The sequence below is a fragment of the Camelus bactrianus genome, chromosome 8 (genome assembly GCF_048773025.1).
Source record: "Camelus bactrianus isolate YW-2024 breed Bactrian camel chromosome 8, ASM4877302v1, whole genome shotgun sequence".
Taxonomy (NCBI): domain Eukaryota; kingdom Metazoa; phylum Chordata; class Mammalia; order Artiodactyla; family Camelidae; genus Camelus; species Camelus bactrianus.
In genome coordinates this window covers 45141556-45159205 of record NC_133546.1, presented here as the reverse complement: position 1 = coordinate 45159205, position 17650 = coordinate 45141556, and the positions used below count along the sequence as shown (strand labels likewise).

The window sequence follows — 17650 nt, the reverse complement described above, 5'->3', positions numbered from 1 at the left end:
GTGGGGAGTAAGTTCATGGTACAGTTTTTCTCAACTTTAAGAATTCTTGTGTTTAATTTTCCACCTGAAACACTTACGTGGACTAGACTCTAGTGCAAGGTGCAATCTGATTTATGGCAGGACTCCAGTCATTCTGCCCCCAAACAAGGTCCTAAACTGCTGCCTGCAGAAGTGTGCCAAGACACCAGCTGTGCGCCATTCAGATTCTGGTTCACAATTTTCATTGTGCAGTGTGGCTATGGTGATCTGCTGCTTCCCAGACCTGCCCATCCCCAGCTCATCTGACCTTCTGCAGACACCTTTGCACACCAGACCAGGAGGCCTCCTAGCCCCCATCTTGGTTCAGAAAAAATTGTTGTACCAGGCAGTGGAACCTGTCCCAGGTAGGAAGACCCAAATACATCTCTGAGTCTGTTGTTCTGGAATGAGCTGACAGCGTCAAAAGGATTTAGGAAGTGCCTTCCTTGCTCGGGTATGGGGAGAGAGACTCTGTCGCTTGTCAGGGAAGTCTTCTTTCTCTCTCTGACTCCTTGAATGAACCCAAAAGGCAGCTAAGACCTACGAGTAGAATGTTAAAGCTCACCAATTTCACCTTTTGAGCCTGGCCATGGTGGGGAGTCCATGTAGGTCCACGGCCAAGGAGTGGAGGAGTGATACCAGCTCCAGTTTAGGATGGGGAATCTGAGTATTTCCCCTGGAGTCCGAGGTACTCCCACCCCACTCTTTGCTGATGACCTGCTGCATGGGAGATGATGCTCATCAAATTAGACTATCTCTCTGTGTGCTAGGGAAAAAAATCAATTTCCTGGGAATCAATAGTTGGTGGCATTTGAGGATTCCATCCCAAACCCCACCTCATTACACCAGGCCACTGAGTTCAATATTTGCACCCCAGCCAGAGAGGGGTTAATGGGATCCACATCCATCCTGTAGGTGAGTGTCTTTTATCAGTTCGAATAAGTCACCAGTATTGGCAGGTTGCAGGCCAATTTTTCAGAACAGCCAATATTTAATAGACTACCTCAGATGATTAAGTGAAATGATTTCTTGGAGTGGTCCCAAATGGAGCTCTAAAAGTTGTCTCAGCTAATTATCTCAAAACGAAATGAGAGAATCATAATGCCACTTGCCAGTTTAAAGCTGGTTTCTGCCAAGATTAGGACTTCTAAATCTCAACTCTACATGCCCAGAAGGTCTATGGTAAGGCCACAGTGGGATAGTGAGCACCTTAGGTTTACAAATGCACACAAAGTTGTGTGCATTTATATTTGTGTTCATCAGATTCCCAAGTAGATCTAGGAACCTACAGAGGATAAGACTGCCAACCTGGATTTTGGGAGCCATTTATTTTATAGGTCCATTTCTACAGTCTCTGATTTATTTTTCATTTTGATCTCTGCTTTTTATTCCCTTACTCTAGGTGGCCTTTATATATGGACCACTGGACCCAAGAAAGCTGCTAGATGATTTATTAAGTTGTTTTGTTATTAAGAAAGAAGCTGCATCATTTGTTTGGGGGAGCTAACAGTTCACTGCCTTTTGCTCCCTTCCCTGCCCCACATTAAGACATTCAAATCTAAACTTGGAAGAGTGTGGTGATGTTCAGCATATTCAAAATAAAGGCACTCCTGAGTTCCCCCCTCCACCCACAGATTACATTTAAAGTCAGATTTCCAAACATCTGAGGCCAGTGTCTGCTGCGTGTCTCAGGAGGATTACTAAATTACACTCAGCTTCCTGTGATGAGGTCTTTTCTTCCCCACACTCGGGCAATTACTTGCCAATTAATACAATTGAGTAACCACCTTATGACAACTTTTAATTTTGAATGTCAGGGTAACATTTTCCCCACCTTCCTTTACCCACAATTTCCTAAATTTTCAAGGCTTGTGTTATCCCCCCTTCCCTTCTCATTCAGCTTAAACCTGGGCAGGGCTAGGAGTAGTGGAGAATTTTCATGTGAACATCTGAGTGGAGGACTTCTGCCTACTTCCTCTCTAAAGGCACAGGTCAGATGTAGGCAGTTAGGTCAACAAGGGCTTTGGGAAAAGCTTTATGAATCTGAAAGCTGTCATGTTCCAAGCCCCAGATTGCAGAAATGAGTGACAAATGACTTACCTCCTGGCAGTATCTGGTGTCTCCAGAAAACAAAGACCTTTTGTTTAGGAAGTTCTTTAACACCTACACATTCATTCCCTCTTGCCCCCTAGGGCCCACCTGGAAGGGATGTTAGATGGGGGTGAGTCAGCAGCACCTGCATGGTGCCATCTTCCTGGAGGAACTTGCATTTGTGTCTCTGTCCCTTTTTGTCCCAGTGATCATCTCACCTCAGATGGATGGAGGCAACCATGATGACCTTCCACCCTAGGTCCAGAAGACTGAACTCTTACTCTCCCATTAGCTGTGTGATCTTGGACAAGTCTCTTAACTTCTCCCACTACTATCAAATGGAGATGATGATGCCTACAGTACAGGGAAGTTGAGATGAGTAATTCAGATGAAATACACAAAAGTAGTTTGCATTCTCTGTTAGGTTTCTTCTCATTTGTAAAATAGGGATAATACTGCCTAACAATAATGTAATCCTACTTAGTGATTGCTTACTAAGGGCTGAGCTCTGTGGAAGGCTGCAAAGTGTGAATGTGCCTGAATTTTTCTAAAAATGTTTGATTTGAAGGTTAAAACTTTTGAAATGTGATGCCACTGAGGCATAAGTTAAACTATATCAGGCTTTCCTAAAGTTTGTCCTTTTAGAACAAAAGAGAAAGTGAACTGAGAGAGCCCTGAAATCAAATATGTTTGGGAAACTCTGCAGCCTGTATATTCCTCTTGGAGATTCACATTGCACATTAGCATCTTAAAGTCCTGTGATTTTAAAAATGATGTTTATGATAAACTTGGTATTTGCACACTTACTTGACCACTTAATAAAAAGGACCCTTTTATTCATGTCACACTTTTCATATCCCTGATTTGATACAACATACTTTGAGATATGCTAAATTATCCTACTTCCAGTGTAATCTATCCAAGGATTGGATGACACCAATTGCTGTGATAATTTTGGAAATTCAAAATGGGGTTGTTCTGTGACTATACATTTAGTCATCAGGAATTTTTTTAACCTATGATTGGGAAAGATGGACTTCTCATAAAAGATGGGTTCTGTATCTTCTGGATTCAGATATACCAGCATCTTGTTTAACCAAAAAATAATTAATTTTTGGATGTATATAGATGCAAGAGTGTCTGTTTTTATATATGCTACCCACTATGTGTGTATCTTTCGTTTTAATCCTCACCGCAACAAGATAGGTATTATTTCAAGATAGGTGTTATTTTCTCCATCTTAACAGATGAGCAGACTGAGGCTCAAAGTCATAAACTTGCTTGTAGTAACATGTACAACTGAGTCTCAAAGTCCGGGTCAGCTGACTGAAAAGTTGTGCTCTTTCTAATCCTTCTATCACGTTCACTCCTCTTCACCAAGATGTCTGGAGCTTTCTATAGATCTCATACTCCACACCTTTTCTTGCCTCCATCATACCTCCATAGAGTTACACCTGTCCTAGTGTCGTAGACTGAATGTTTGTGTCTCCGCAAAATTGGTATGTTGAAACCTAATCCCCAGGGTGATGGTATTAGGAGGTGGGGCCACTGGGAGAGAATGAGCTCATAAGGGTGGAGCATAAAAGAAGTCCCAGAGAGCTCCCTTATCCCTTCTGCCATGTGAGAACACAGTGAATACACAGTCATCTATGAATCAGGAAGTGAGCCGTCACCGGACGTTGAATCTGCTAGTACCTTGATCTTGGGCTTCCCAGCCTCCACAACTGTGAGAAATAAGTTATGTTGTTTAATACCACCCCAACTCTGGCATTTTGATATAGCAGCCTGAAAGGACTAAGATGCTTAGGAGGAAAACCATCTAATCATTTTAACCAGTGACAAAAAAGCATTTGATAAAATTCAGCACCCATTAATGCTAAAAACTGAGCAACTAGAAACTTTGAGTTCATAAAGAGCATCTAAAAAAACCCAATAGCTAACATTATACTTAATAGTGAAAGATTAAACTTTCTCCCTAAGATCAGAAACAAGGCAAGGATGCCTGCTTTCACTTATATTCAGTGTTATACCAGAGAGCCTAGACATTGCAATCAGACAAGAAAAAGAAATAAAAGGCATAAAGATTAAGAAAGAACAAATAAAACTGTCCCTATTTGCAGATGTTATAATTGTTTGTATATAAAATCCCAAAGAATCTATAATAGAACTAATAGAACTAATAAATGAATTTAGTACAGTTGCAGAATATAAAATTATTATAAGAAAATCAATTGTATTCTTTTACACTAGCAGCAATTGGAAAATGAGATTTTAAAAAAGCAATTCGATTTATAATGGTGCCACAAAACATAAAGAAGTTATGAATAAATCTAATAAAAGATTTTTGAGTCTTCCATGCTGAGAACTACAGATTGTCACTGAGAGTAATTAAAGAGGATAAAATTAAATGGAAAGCTATATATTGTGTGTTCATTGATTGGAAGACTCAATATTCTCCTTAAATTGATTTACAGATTCAGTGTATTCTCAATCAAAATCCCAGGAAGATCTTTTGTAAAAATTCACAAGCTTATTCTAAAATGTACATGGAAATGTAAAGGGACATAGAATAACTAAAGCTAACTTTAAAAAGAACGAAATTGGAGGACTTACTCTACCTAATTTCAAGACATTGTAGAGTCACAGTAATCAAGATAGCTTAGTGTACCTACTTTGAAAGATAGTTCGGTAGTCTCTTAAAAAGCTAAATATCCATCTTCCAAATGACCCAGGTATTCTATTCCTGGGTATTTACCCAAGAGAAATGAAAACATATGTCTACAGAAGGCTGTACACAAACATTCATAGCAGCCTTATTTGAAATGATTCCAAATGGGTAACAACCGAAATGTTTATCATAGGTAATGGATAAAGAAATTGTAGTATATCAATAATAGAATGCTTCTTAGCAAGAAAGGGAACAATTACTACATGCACAAACATGGATGAATCTTAAAATCATTAGGCTGACTGAAAGAAGCCAGACACCTCCTCCTAAAAATACATACGGTATGATTCCATTTATTTCAAGTTTTTAAACATGCACCCTAATCTATTGTGATAGAAAGCAGATCAGTGGCTGCCTTAGGTTGGAGGTAGAGAAAGGGGTAGGTTACACAGGGGCACAAGGAAACCTTTGGCGGTTATGGAAGTAAACTGTTCATTATCTTGATTGTGGTAATAGTTTCATGGGGTAAACTTTTGCCCAAACTCATCAACTTGTATAATTTTAATTTTTGCGGTTTATTGAATATCAGTTAACCTTAGCAAAGCTGAAAAAAAATTACACCTTTCCTGGCCCATTTGTTCAGAGCTTGTTCCCAGTTTCCTAAGGATCAGTTCATCAAGTAGTAAAATAACTTAAGAGACTTTTGAGAACTTAAAGAAGAGGGACCGCTAAAAGCATGAAGTTCTGTCAAGATGAGTTTTTGCTTTCTTTTTATAAAGGGCTCTTGGCTTGGGAGAGCAAAGGAGCGTGTAAGTACTGGTTGAAGGAACATTAACAGGCATTTGATGTGCTCCCATGGTGCCTGGTGAACAGGACCTGGAGGTGCGGAGGTGCATGGGCTGCAAGAAGATGCAGGTGGATGACCCAGATGGTGTGGATGAAGGGCCTGACATCACCCAGAGGGTGGTGTCTGCTGACAGCCACCTGCCTCTGCCCTGGCCCACTTCTGCTTGGCATTTCATCAGTGACTTAAATGAGAACGTAAATTATATGCTTGTTAAATACAAATTCAGCAAATATCGACTAAGTCCTACAATGTGACAAGCACTGTGCTGACCCTGCATGGATAGATCTTGGGAGGAGGTGACTGGACCACCTAGAGCTTGAACAAGAAAGAAAAGCACTGAGACATACACACTCACAATTACCCCCATTTAAAAGCTTGATTTGACATGAATAGCTTGGCATACGAGAGTGAGCTAGGACAAATGAGCGTGGGGGCTTGAGGACCTGAGGTCTAGACGAGTCTGGCCTTGGGTGATTTGGGCTTTGACTCTGAGAGGAGGGCAGTGATGAAGGATATAGAGCAGGCGAGTGACATGGGCAGGTTGGTGGTTTGAGTAGATTTCTCTGGGCAGTGAAGAGGAGATAATGAAGTCAGAGGAGGCTGGTGGCCCAGGAAAGAGAGAAAAGGGCCTGAGCTGGACAAGGGGTGGTGGCCACACACACAGCCTTCCAAATGTGTTCCTCAACCCTGGCCTCAGTTCCCATTACAGTAGCCTGTGACACTAAGCTGTCTCCCAGGTGAGAGGAGGCAGCAGGTCTCCTGCCCCTTGTCCCTCCCCACCCTCCAGCTCAGGCTATTCCTGTCCTGGTACGTGACTGTGAGCATCATGTGTCTGAGCTTATCTCTGAATGTCCCAACCTGGGCCTCTTAAAAAAGTGTGTGGATTTTGGCATTAACAGATCTGGCTACAAATCTTGGCTGCATTGCTTACTAGCTATGACTTTGGGCAAGTTACTTAACTTCTCTGTGCTTGTTTTTACATCTGTAAAATGAGGATGATAATAAGAGTTAGTACTCCTAAGAGTGCTGTGAACCTTAAATGTATTCATTGTATGTGCAGTGTTTAGATGAGTGACTGGGGTGTGGGGCAACCCTATCTAGGAGTTTGGTATTGAACAAACACTCATTAGAGCCATCGCCCAGAGGTCATAGCTCTTCCCCTAGGGACTCCCCACCCCCAGATAAGTCTTCTCTCCTCTGGGCTGCACGTGGACATTCTCTGCAAACTGACACAGCTCCCAGACACGTTACCACGCTGGTCTCTTCTCTGGAAGGTTTCTGGTGTGTCAGTATTAAAATAAGCCTCCCACAATTGTACCCAACAAGTGGGATGTCCTGAAAGCACAGAGGGACCATGCTTATTACCTTCCTGGTCTAGATGAACCCGTTGATGAAGGCTGTCTCTGCAGGGTTGGCTTTTATGACAAGCTGTGTGCTGTCATTGGCTACTTACACTTTGGCCAACTGGAACCTCCCTGCCTATATTTTACAAAGGAGAAGTCCCAAGGTAAAGAGTGCTCTGGACAGAAATGGCAGAAAACATGGTGCTCCAATGACAAACCATGTACCAAAAAATAATTTTCCACTTAGCCTGAAAATTCAGTAAAACAAAACTCTGCTTTCCTTGAGGTTAAGTGGAGTGTTATCGAACTGGAAAGAACTCAGCAGAAAAGCCACGTCACCAAGTAGAAGACCCTGACACCTGCATGCCATTCCTCTCCTCCCCAGCCCTCCCTCCCTTCTGGATCATTAGTCTGATTCACTGTTTTTATGATTTCCTAAATTCCTCAAGGAGTAGCCTCTTCTAGAAACAGGGGCTCATAAAAGATTATCCTTTGTCTAACAACCTCATCCCACAGCAGCCTGGAGAGTGACTGTTTGACACGTAAAACTGGGGCCCCTGCTATAGTAAAGGGCAAGAGTGAGTTCACGTCCAAACTTCCCCAAGTCTGGGGGAGCCCACTTATGCGTTCCTCCCATAGACTTCTGAGAGGATCTGTTAAACTGTAATGGCTTCAATTTGGTCCAATTAACCTCACACTGGGCTAACTTCTGCCCCTGGCTGTGTGTTGGCAGCTACTGCTGATTCCAGGTACAGTAGTGGGCAGGGAACAGTGGAAACTGACTTGGTGGATTAAAGGGAAAAATGTTAACCATGTCCTCCAGGCATGAGGGGAAAAATCACCTGCTAAGGCATGCTGATCAAAAGTGCACCATCTACCCGGAAAACTTCGTAAAAGCTGAATCAAGTGGAAATGAAGTACAGGGCCGACTTAGAACGTGAGGGAGGCTTGATTGTTTGTCTTGTCAGTGCCTTTTACTTGCAGAATATATTGAATGGCCATTATTTTCAGCTCTTGTGATTTTAAGTCTGAACCACTCCCTTTCAAGTCATAAAACCTTAAAACAACAACAACCCAGTTTTCTTTGGGAATCCTTCACTCTAAGTTTATAGTTTCAGCGTAAGGCTGCCCTACCTAAGTGGAGATACCAGCTTCTCTGGGGGAAACTTAGAGCCTGCTGTTTGTTTTTTTTGCTCAGCATCTTTTTTAGGGTATCCTCCACATCCAGGATCAAACTCATCTTTACGTGCATTTGAATGGTTGTTTTTAGCCGAGGGCTACAGTTTGTAACCAGATAATGGGAAATGGCATTGGGACAATCAGCTCTGGTCCTGGAGAGCTGAGGTCCTCTGACCCAGTCACTCCTGTGGAGAAGTTAGGACCCAGATTCCAAACTGTGTTCCATAGAACCCTGGAGTTCTTAGGGGATTAATGGGGATGTAGGAGAAACTGAACAAATCCCAACCACTCTTCCTGTTCAACCAAAGCACCTCCACTTGGATATATTTTTAACTTTTAAAGTTTTATATTTACATAGAAAAGTGCACCTACCATAATGTGCAGCTCAGTGAGATTTTTACCAACTCTACACATCTGTGGAGCCAACCCAGATCTAGAAACAGAGCATTTCCAGCCCCCAGGAACCCCTGGGGCTCTTTTTGAACACTGTCCTCAGAGGAGGACCCATTCTCCTGATTTCTCATAGTGTCTCGTTGATAGAGTCTATACACTGAGGCCCCACATAGGTTTTTTTTAACTTTTTATTTTGAAATAATTACAGATTCACAGGAAGTTGCAAAGATACTACAGAGAGATACATAGAATTTTATATTCCTTTTCAATGTTCAGAAATTTTTTTTTTGACAAGAAGTTTAAAAACCAGTGAAAATGGATAGGTTTGGGAGTCAAGCCTCATGGGATTGAGTCCAAATTCTTTCCCTTCCCATCATGTGACCCAGACATGTCCCTTAACCATCCTGAGCTGCGGGTAAGGTTCATACTACTTTCCTGCTACTGGTCTAATTTTAAAAAGGTGAGACAGTGCATGTCAACTGTGGGACACTGCCTGGAGGTATGGCATCCCCAGGGCTCTCTGTGGAGGGCTGGATGGAGCAGGAGCATCTAGCACTGCCTGGCCTGCTTGCAGCTTCCATCGGTATCTAGTCAGAATCATCGAGCACTCAGTTACTCTGTCTCTTCACCAGTCCTCTGCCTTCCCCACTGGCCCCGGCATCTCCCTCCAGCTGTTTGGGCAAGTGAGGTGCCGAGCAGGTGCAGCCTGAGTGGGAGGGGCAGGCAGGGCTGACCAAGCAGGCCCAGGAGGTAGTGTCCCACTCGGTGTGCTGGGGCCAGGCCTGCCCCTGGTCCCTCACCTGTGTCCTGGCCATTGTGGAATCAGCCCTGCTCACATGTCACCACCCCATCCCCCATTCTGGTCTGTTCATTAAAGGAGAATTCCCACTGTGGATGGGTAACAAAAGGCAGCGTCAAGGATTGCCCTTACTAAACCAGAAGGAATCTCACCTCCTCTCATCAGTGGGAGGGGAGCTGAGGGAGACTCTCAGCCAGCAGGCCCTGAGTCATCCCAGAAAAGACAAATCGAGCCCAATGATCCATCTCAGAGGCCTGAACCTGGGCAGACATGTGGCTGGAACCACCTGAGAGATAAAATCTGGGTGAGCCGGATCTACAAGAGGTTAACAATGGATAAAAGCTGTAAATGGGCTCCTCTACCCATCTCAGGCTGTACCTGCCACACCTCCACACCAGAGAAGGGAGTGAACATAGAGAAAGGACTTGTTCCTTGGGTTGCCTGCCATCTTTCAAGCTTCAAATTGGGGTACACACCAGTGCCACTTCTAGGGACCAGAGCACCACCAACCTACCCTTTGGGGCAGCCATGCCGTTCTGGGAAATCCCACTATCCTTCCTTAGTGGTTAACTTTTCCAGGACACCTTAGAGTGGCAGTCTTAAGCCTAAGGTCAGGAGGCTCTGGGGCAGAAAGGGTGAGGATGTTGATGGTGATAATGAGGATAATAACAATAATAGACAGGATCGTAGGGAGGAGCAGTGAGCAGTGTGGTCCTGGATGGTAGTCTTAAGTAGCTTGGACAGCCTGCTACTAATGATGGGTATTACATATTGAATACCTGTGTAAACCATGCACTGAGCTGAGTGCTTGGCGTGCATTGTCATTTAATCCTTAGAGGTCATTATTGTTGTTATGATATACTTTAAGTAACTTGCCTAAGGTCATGTAGCTGCTAAGTGGCAGAGAGCTGGAACATGACCCATCTGTGTGGCTCCAAACCCTTCCCTTCTTTCTCCCTCCTAGACCCTTGTCTGCCACAGACTCTCAGCCTTCCAAACTTTCTATTCTAGAAAGGGTTCATTCTTAGCTAACTGCCTGCCATGCTTGCAGAGAATGACTGATACATGTTAAAGCATAAGGTGTTCCTCATGTTAGGGGTATTTGTGTTTTAAAGGGAGCCTGGGTGTCACAATAGCCACCAGCATTTTTGGAGTGCGGTAGTTCTCAAAATGAGGATGTTGGGATTGCTGTTTGCATTCATTATCTCCTTTCTTTATAAGAGTGCTTCTCAGACGCTAGAGAGCATCAGAGTCACTTGGTGGGGCTTGTTCAAACACACATTGCCCACAACGCAGAGTTCTTGGTTCTGTAGGTCTAGGGTGGGGCCTAAGAGTTGGCATTTTAATTCCCTTTGCTGCTGATGCTGCTGACACTGCTGTTCTGAGTATCACACTTTGAGAACCAGTGCGTTGTAGCAATCCTGTAATTAGAAGGGCAATTAGAGATTAATGTTTCTAATCCCTTAGATGAAGAAATTGATGTGCAGATAGGTTTGGTGACTTGTGATTTGGTGACAGTGTTATAAAAAAGCAGGGGTAGGACTCTAAAACAAAATATGATCTCATACCTCAGACCACCACTTCTCAACAGGTCTATATAGCACTGAGATTTCTCCAGTGATGATCCCCCAAATTATATGAGCCTCATCAGGGTGACCACCAAGACCTGAGTGCCGCCTGGCTCTTTGGGGTCACCCCTGGTGAGGCGGGAGACCTGGGCCTCCACGGAGCACGTGGCAAGAAAAGCCTGCCAGGCTCAAAAGCGCACATGCACATGCATGCAGATGTATGACGCATACCCGTGTCTTTCCCGTTTTTATCTAACAGCTTGCAGCAAGAATTGGCCATCAAAACATGAACTTATCTTCAAGTGGAAGAGGCAGAGGTCTGGGATGGCCATGGTTAGAGCTGCCTTTCAAGGCTCGTTCTTGGCAGAATTTTGGTTAAATATGAACTGATGACCCTGAAGTGGCAAAAAAGCTCTGCAGTTATGAATGCTGTTCCCACCATATACCTGGCGTACAGTTTTCCTCTGCCAATACTACTATTCCTGAGGCCAAATGCAGAAGCCAACGCAGACCCACATTAAACCTACCATTTAATCTGGTGTTGCCAATTTAGCTTCAGCAAAACCAGACACTTACATAAGTGCCATAAAGTTCAAGGAGTTTTTATTAAATTTCATATCTAGCTTATATTTTGTTCAGGCATAGTCAAGAAACATAGTGAAATAATTTAAATTGATGCTAAGAGGCTTGAGGTTTTTGTTGTTTGCTTTTTTAAACAGGGAGACATACTTCTTTAAGAAATGCTCCTCAAAAGATAATGTAAGTGAAAGCCTGTCTAAACTCTGAAGTGCCATATAAATGTTCAATCCTTATTGAGTTTTTTTCTGTTTCTTTTTTTTAATAGCATAGTTTTTTTTATTGAGGTATAGTTGATTTACAATATTATATAAGTTTCAGGTGTACAACACAGTGATTCACAATTTTTAAACGTTATACTCCACTTATAGTCATTATAAAATATTGGCTGTATCTCCTGTGCTGTACAATATATCCTTGTAGCTTATTTACTTTATATATGGTAGTTAGTACCTCTTAATCCCCTACCTCTGCCAGCTCCCCCCCGCCACTTGTAACCACTAGTTTGTTTTCTATATCTGAGAGTCTGCTTCTTTTTTGTTATACTTACTAGTTTGTTGTATTTTTTAGATTCCACATATAAGTGATACACAGTGTTTGTCTTTATCTGACTTATTTCACTTAGCATAATACCCTCCAGTTCCATCCATGTTGTTGCAAATGGCAAAATTTCATCCTTTTTTATGACTGAGTACTATTCATTTGTATATGTAAATATACCACATCTTATTTATCCATTCGTCTATTGATGGACACTTAGGTTGCTTCTATATCTTGGCAATTGTAAATGATGCTGCTATGAACATTGGGGTGCATGGATCTTTTCAAATTGGTGTTTTCTTTTTTTCCAGATACATACTCAGGAGTGGAATTGCTGGGTCATATGGTAATTCTATTCTTAGTTTTTTGGGGAACCTGCATACTGTTTTCCAAAGTGGCTGCACCAATTTACATTCCTACCAACAGGTGTACGAAGGTTCCCTGTTCTCTACATCCTCACCAACATTTATATGTTCCTTTTGATGATAGCCATTCTGACAGGTGTGAGGTGATATCTCACAGGTGATTTGATTTACATTTCTCTAATCATTCACTATTTTAAGCATCCTTTCATGTGCCTGTTGGCTGTCCTTACTGTTTTTTCCCCCAGCTTTATTAAGATGTAATTCTCTTATAACGTGTAAGTTTAAGCTGTACAAGGTAGTGACTTTATATATGTATGTATTGCAGAATGATCACCACAATAAGGTTAGTTAACATATCCATCACCTCACATAGTGAAATTTTTTGTGTGATGAAAACTTTAAAAATCTACCCTTAGCAGCTTTTTACTCTTAGTTGTAGATACAGTGCAGTATTGTTAACTCTAGTCGCCATGCTGTATTATACATCCCCAAAATTTAGTCTTCTTCTAACTGAAAGTTTGTACCTTTTGACCACCTTCACCCATTTCCCCTACCCCCACCCCCTGCCCTTAGCAACCAACCAGCTGTTCTGTTTCTGTGAGTGTGGTATTTTTAGAGTCCACATATAATGAGATTATACAGTTTGTTTTTCTCTTTCCTTGTTTTATCTGTACTTTTTCAAAGTGCTAGCTGGCTGCCCTACCTACTTCTGTAATTCTGCTCTTCCCCCTAACTGCCCCTCCCATGCATTCTCAGAGTAGAACCAGCCACTTGGCCCCCAGCCCTGAGGGGTCAGTTCTGAGGAGGCCACTTTCAGGGCTCACTGAGGGAGGGTAGGGTCTATCTTGCTGGACCTGGGTGAGGCCTTAGAGGTCTTCTGGTCCCACCCCTTCTGTGAGAGATGAGGAAGTAAGACCAGTGACACTGGACCTGACCTTCTTAATGCCACAGAGGGAGTCGGAGCCACATCTAGAAATGAACTATCTGGGATTCTTTTTCAGTTAATTATTTTTCCCCATTCTTCCTGTTATGCACCAGGAAGGAAAAAGTTGCCAACTTTTCTGGCGACTCGGGACTCATTTGGCTGAGAGTGAAGCACACAGAAAAGCCAGAGACCTCAGCCTGGGAGGATGGGAGATGCTGGTCAGGACTCACTAGTGTCCAGGAATGGAGGGCAAAATGATGAAGGGAATAGTTCCAAGTCCTCAGAAGCTTCAGAATGAAGGCTGAGGTATTCCTGTTAAAGATATGCTGAGAAGACTCTTTCTTGGCAGAAAAGTTCATTTTTTCCTTCTATTTTTATGGATTAAAATGGGGATTTCAAAGAGTCACTTGCAGGGAGAGGAGAGGGCCTGTGAGGAGATAAGAAGTGAGACACTGCAGAAAACCGGAGCGCTGGGTTGGTGAGGGGGCTGATGCTCTGAAACAGTGAAAACGGGGCCCTCCCTAGTCACTGGGTGGGTCAGTCATTCCAGCTAGGCAAATGGCAGTGAACCTAGAAGGGGTTTCTTTCACACTGGAGTCAGGAACCTAAGCCTTATGATATTTTGAATTTAAATAAAAAATAGCTTGCTGGAAATTGAAAGAAAAATGAGTTAAAAGGATAAATAGTTTTGGAATATGAAGAATCCAGGGAAGTTAGGCCTAGGTTTTACCTTAAGAGAAGAGTGTGTGGGTTTTTTGGTTTTTGTTTTTCGTTTTCTTTTTTTTTTCTTCTCATTTGTAAACCATTCCATCAGAAATCTGTATGTAGTGCATGGGTGCTGCATGAAAGCTTTAATTGGTAAATGAATTTGGCTGTTTATCAGAAACACAAAAACAGTCCAAAGCACTTAGAGGCCCAGAATTAGTCTTTAATCAGATGTAGCCAAGAGATTATTGGTATTTAGAAGCCTGAACCATCCTCAGGACTATGGTATGTATTAAATCCAAACCATGTCTCAGTGCTGGGTGTAGGTTTACATTACTAGTGGTGACTTTTAACTTCATTCCAGCTAATTTATAAGTGAGGCATAGAGTTTAGTTCATGGCAGACAATTCAAGTCTTGTTCTGCTATGCATCTCCAAGATTCTGGGAATATCGTTTGTGTCATCTAGGTGATCAAACCGATGAAACTGAGTCACCCTCATGGGACAGATGCTTAATAATTTGGCTACACCCCCATGCTTAAACTCCAGAGGCAGCCAGAGAAACATAGGCATGATTCACATCATTTAATCTGTGATTCTCTCCTTAAATTATGACTTCATTTCCACCAGTTAGCCCTGCAGTTGTTCAAATCTGTGACTTTGTGGCACCCAGAGCAGTTCAGGAATGGGGAAGAAAGGCTGTTTCTGTTTCCTTTTGAAACCACATGCCTGTACTTCCATGTTCACATTAGAAATGCTCTCCTCCCTGGCAGGCACAACTCCGTGCATTCAGTTGATTTATATTATCATCGTAAGAAGGTACAACCATGTGGACCACATCAAGGCACGTTAATGCTAACAAGACCTGGATCTGAAGAAGCCACTTAGGAAATCTTCCCAAACTTCTAAAACCCAGCCATTTGCCTGCATTAAAATAAACTAGATGTGCACGCTTTGCTTTAACTTCTTCCAGGAGCCCCATAAACGGCCACAAGGGAGGTATGAGCATGAAGGAAAGTCACTGCCTTCATCACTTCCTCCACCCCTTCATACTCAAGGGGAGCCTGAACCATCAGGTTCACAGGTCTTCAGATGAGGACCCAGTAGAAGGTGAGCCCACCTGCCTTCTCCATGAACATGAATAAACTGTTCCATCTGCATTAAGCCGACTCCCTTTTCTATGTCTCAGATTTCTTATAGGCAGGTATTTAGCCCCTGACTAATTCATATGCACTAGCTAATTGGGTAAATGTTAAGATTTGATAAAAACCTCTGGCCTGACACTCCACAGGGGAGCGAGCCAAGTAGGCTGAATGCTTATCTGTTGGATGACCCTTCGTAAGACAAGAGGCAAAGCAGCCAAACTTTCCTGCAAGGTGGATACAGCCTTTATAAATGGTGATGACTGTATCCCACTCAGAGCACCCAGGATATGTGACAGGGTGGGACAGAAATGACAGATAAGTCCATCCCATGCCAAATCCAAAGAGCTGCTAGGGGCCAACTATAGCACCTTGTTAAGAAGGATTCTGGGGCAGCATCCAGGCTTGCTAGGAAACAGATCTGTGATTATTTAGTCTGCTGCAGGCCCAAGATGGAGGGGCATCGGTGTCTGGCATCCTGGGTGGGTGCCTTAGGCAATAGCCAAGTATTCTGCTGATCAATTCTTCCAGCAGGGAAGCCAGATCATATTTAACTTGGCTTCCAATCTCTACAGGTTTTCCCAACATCCATCACCAATGGAAGGAAGCTCCTTCAGGCCACATAAGAAGGAAGAATTCAAACGCTAATCAGGGACATGCCTTGGAGAGGTGAGGCAATTCCTTAAGCTTTTATCTCTTCCTCATCCTTGTTACTTTCAGCACTGCCATCCATTCCACAAAGGGATTTAGCAGTAAGTTCTTTAAATGAAGGGGAACTGATCTCTGATTTGCTTGTTTTGAGGAATGAGGTAGAAGGGGAGGAACTGGGAAGCCCGTTTTCTGCCCAGGAGCTGGTCATGGGGGCAGAAAGTGCTTTTTGTTGGGGTAGCAGCTCTGGAGTGGAGAGAAAATCGAGTCAAACATCTGGGCCTGTATACCAGGAGCTGTGCTGCCCACCTTGGGGGATGGGGGATAGAGGGGGCAGGCAGGTGAGAGGAGGGTGACATGGACACTAAACAGGTCGGAGCCCTGTGTGATTTTTTAAAAACTGCATTGAGAATGTTTTCTGACTTTTCCTCTTATAAAATGATGATTAAAGGAAAATGTTGATAATTTGACTATATCAGTGGCAATAAAAGGAACTGACCTACAGTTTAGGTAAAGAGGACATCTGTGTAGGTATAAAAATGTCAGCTTCACAATGGAAGACTTGGTCTTTTCTTCTATAGAAATAGAAGATATTTCTCCTTCTAAATGTATAAGTCTTCAAAACTACAGAAATGAACTATAGCCTGCTGAAGGGTTCCTTCCTGTTTATTTTTTATTGGTGAATATCATGAAGCCTAAACCAATCTCTAACTTCTGAATCACAAAAAATGTTTCTATCCCTATTAAACTTGTTTCTTTCACCATTCTACTATATTCCTTCATAAAAGCAATAGCAGTATTGCCCAATTAAGTCTTTTAAGAAAATTCAGTATAAATTCTTTTCATGGTCCCAATATTCTTTGAAGAATGAAGAAAAACAAAATATGCTCGTTTTCCTTGGAAAATTAGCTGGGGCTATTTTATGAATTGAAACTCTTAAAATTAAATCATTTCACTTGAAAGAAGCCAGAACACATATTCGTTCTCGATGCTTCCTGCCTCTTGCTGGGATGGTGGACATTTCCAGAGAATTGCCATGCCAAACTTGTACAAGTCTAGTCTTTAAACCTGTTTTCCAAGTCTGCCCTGGAGTTGTTTGTGGAGAAGCATGCCTTTCATGGTAAATGGAAACATATCCTGTGTCAAGTTCCATGCTCTTAACTCTAAAATTAGAAAGTATTGGGTGGGAGGAGGGTGATGAGTGTAGGAATGATGGTATTACTCAGAAAGAAACTCAAATTAGATGGGATTGCACAGATTTTGTAATATGTGTTTTGTTTTACTTTTCTCACGAAGCCAGGGATTTTTTTATAAGAAGAACAAAGCGGGGGGCGGGGTGCAGGGCTTGCTTCCAGGGAGAGGGTGAGGAGAGAGAGCTGTGGTCCTTGGTTTACAGTCTGTATCAAAACAGGAAGCCCCACCCCCACCTGGCCCCAGTTCCTTTCACCCCGTAAATATTCTAGTCCTTGGTTTTCTTTATTTTTACTTCTGAAAGCAAAGTGGAAAGGGCAAAGGATGGATGATAGATGGATGGATAGATAGATAGATAGATAGATAGATAGATAGATAATAGATGTGTGTGTGTGTGTACGTTCATGTGCGTGTACTTGCTTGACTTTGAGAAAGTTCTGAAAACCTCTAGACTTTCTGTGCAAATCAACCTCCTCCTATCTTATTCTTCCCAGTGCATTTGTCCCCAGGACACTGGGGTGTCCTGACCTTTCTGTGTTTCTGAGCAAAACTATGGCAGTGTGTGTCCTGGCTTCTGTGTTTCTGAGTGTCCCAGCTGCCAGAGCCTCACAGATGGGATGGGAGAGAGGAAGGGGTTAGTGTCTGGGCACATT

At 42.7% G+C, this 17650-nt stretch overlaps 1 protein-coding gene across 1 annotated transcript in view; it reads left to right on the top strand.

The window, feature by feature from the left end:
• Nucleotides 1-17650, top strand: part of ARMC2 (armadillo repeat containing 2) — a 203383-nt gene that overhangs the window by 9120 nt on the left and 176613 nt on the right. Inside the window, exon 2 of the mRNA XM_074368517.1 lies at nt 15734-15827. The gene's annotated coding sequence lies outside the window, so the exon portion shown is untranslated. The remainder of the gene's footprint in view (nt 1-15733; nt 15828-17650) is intronic.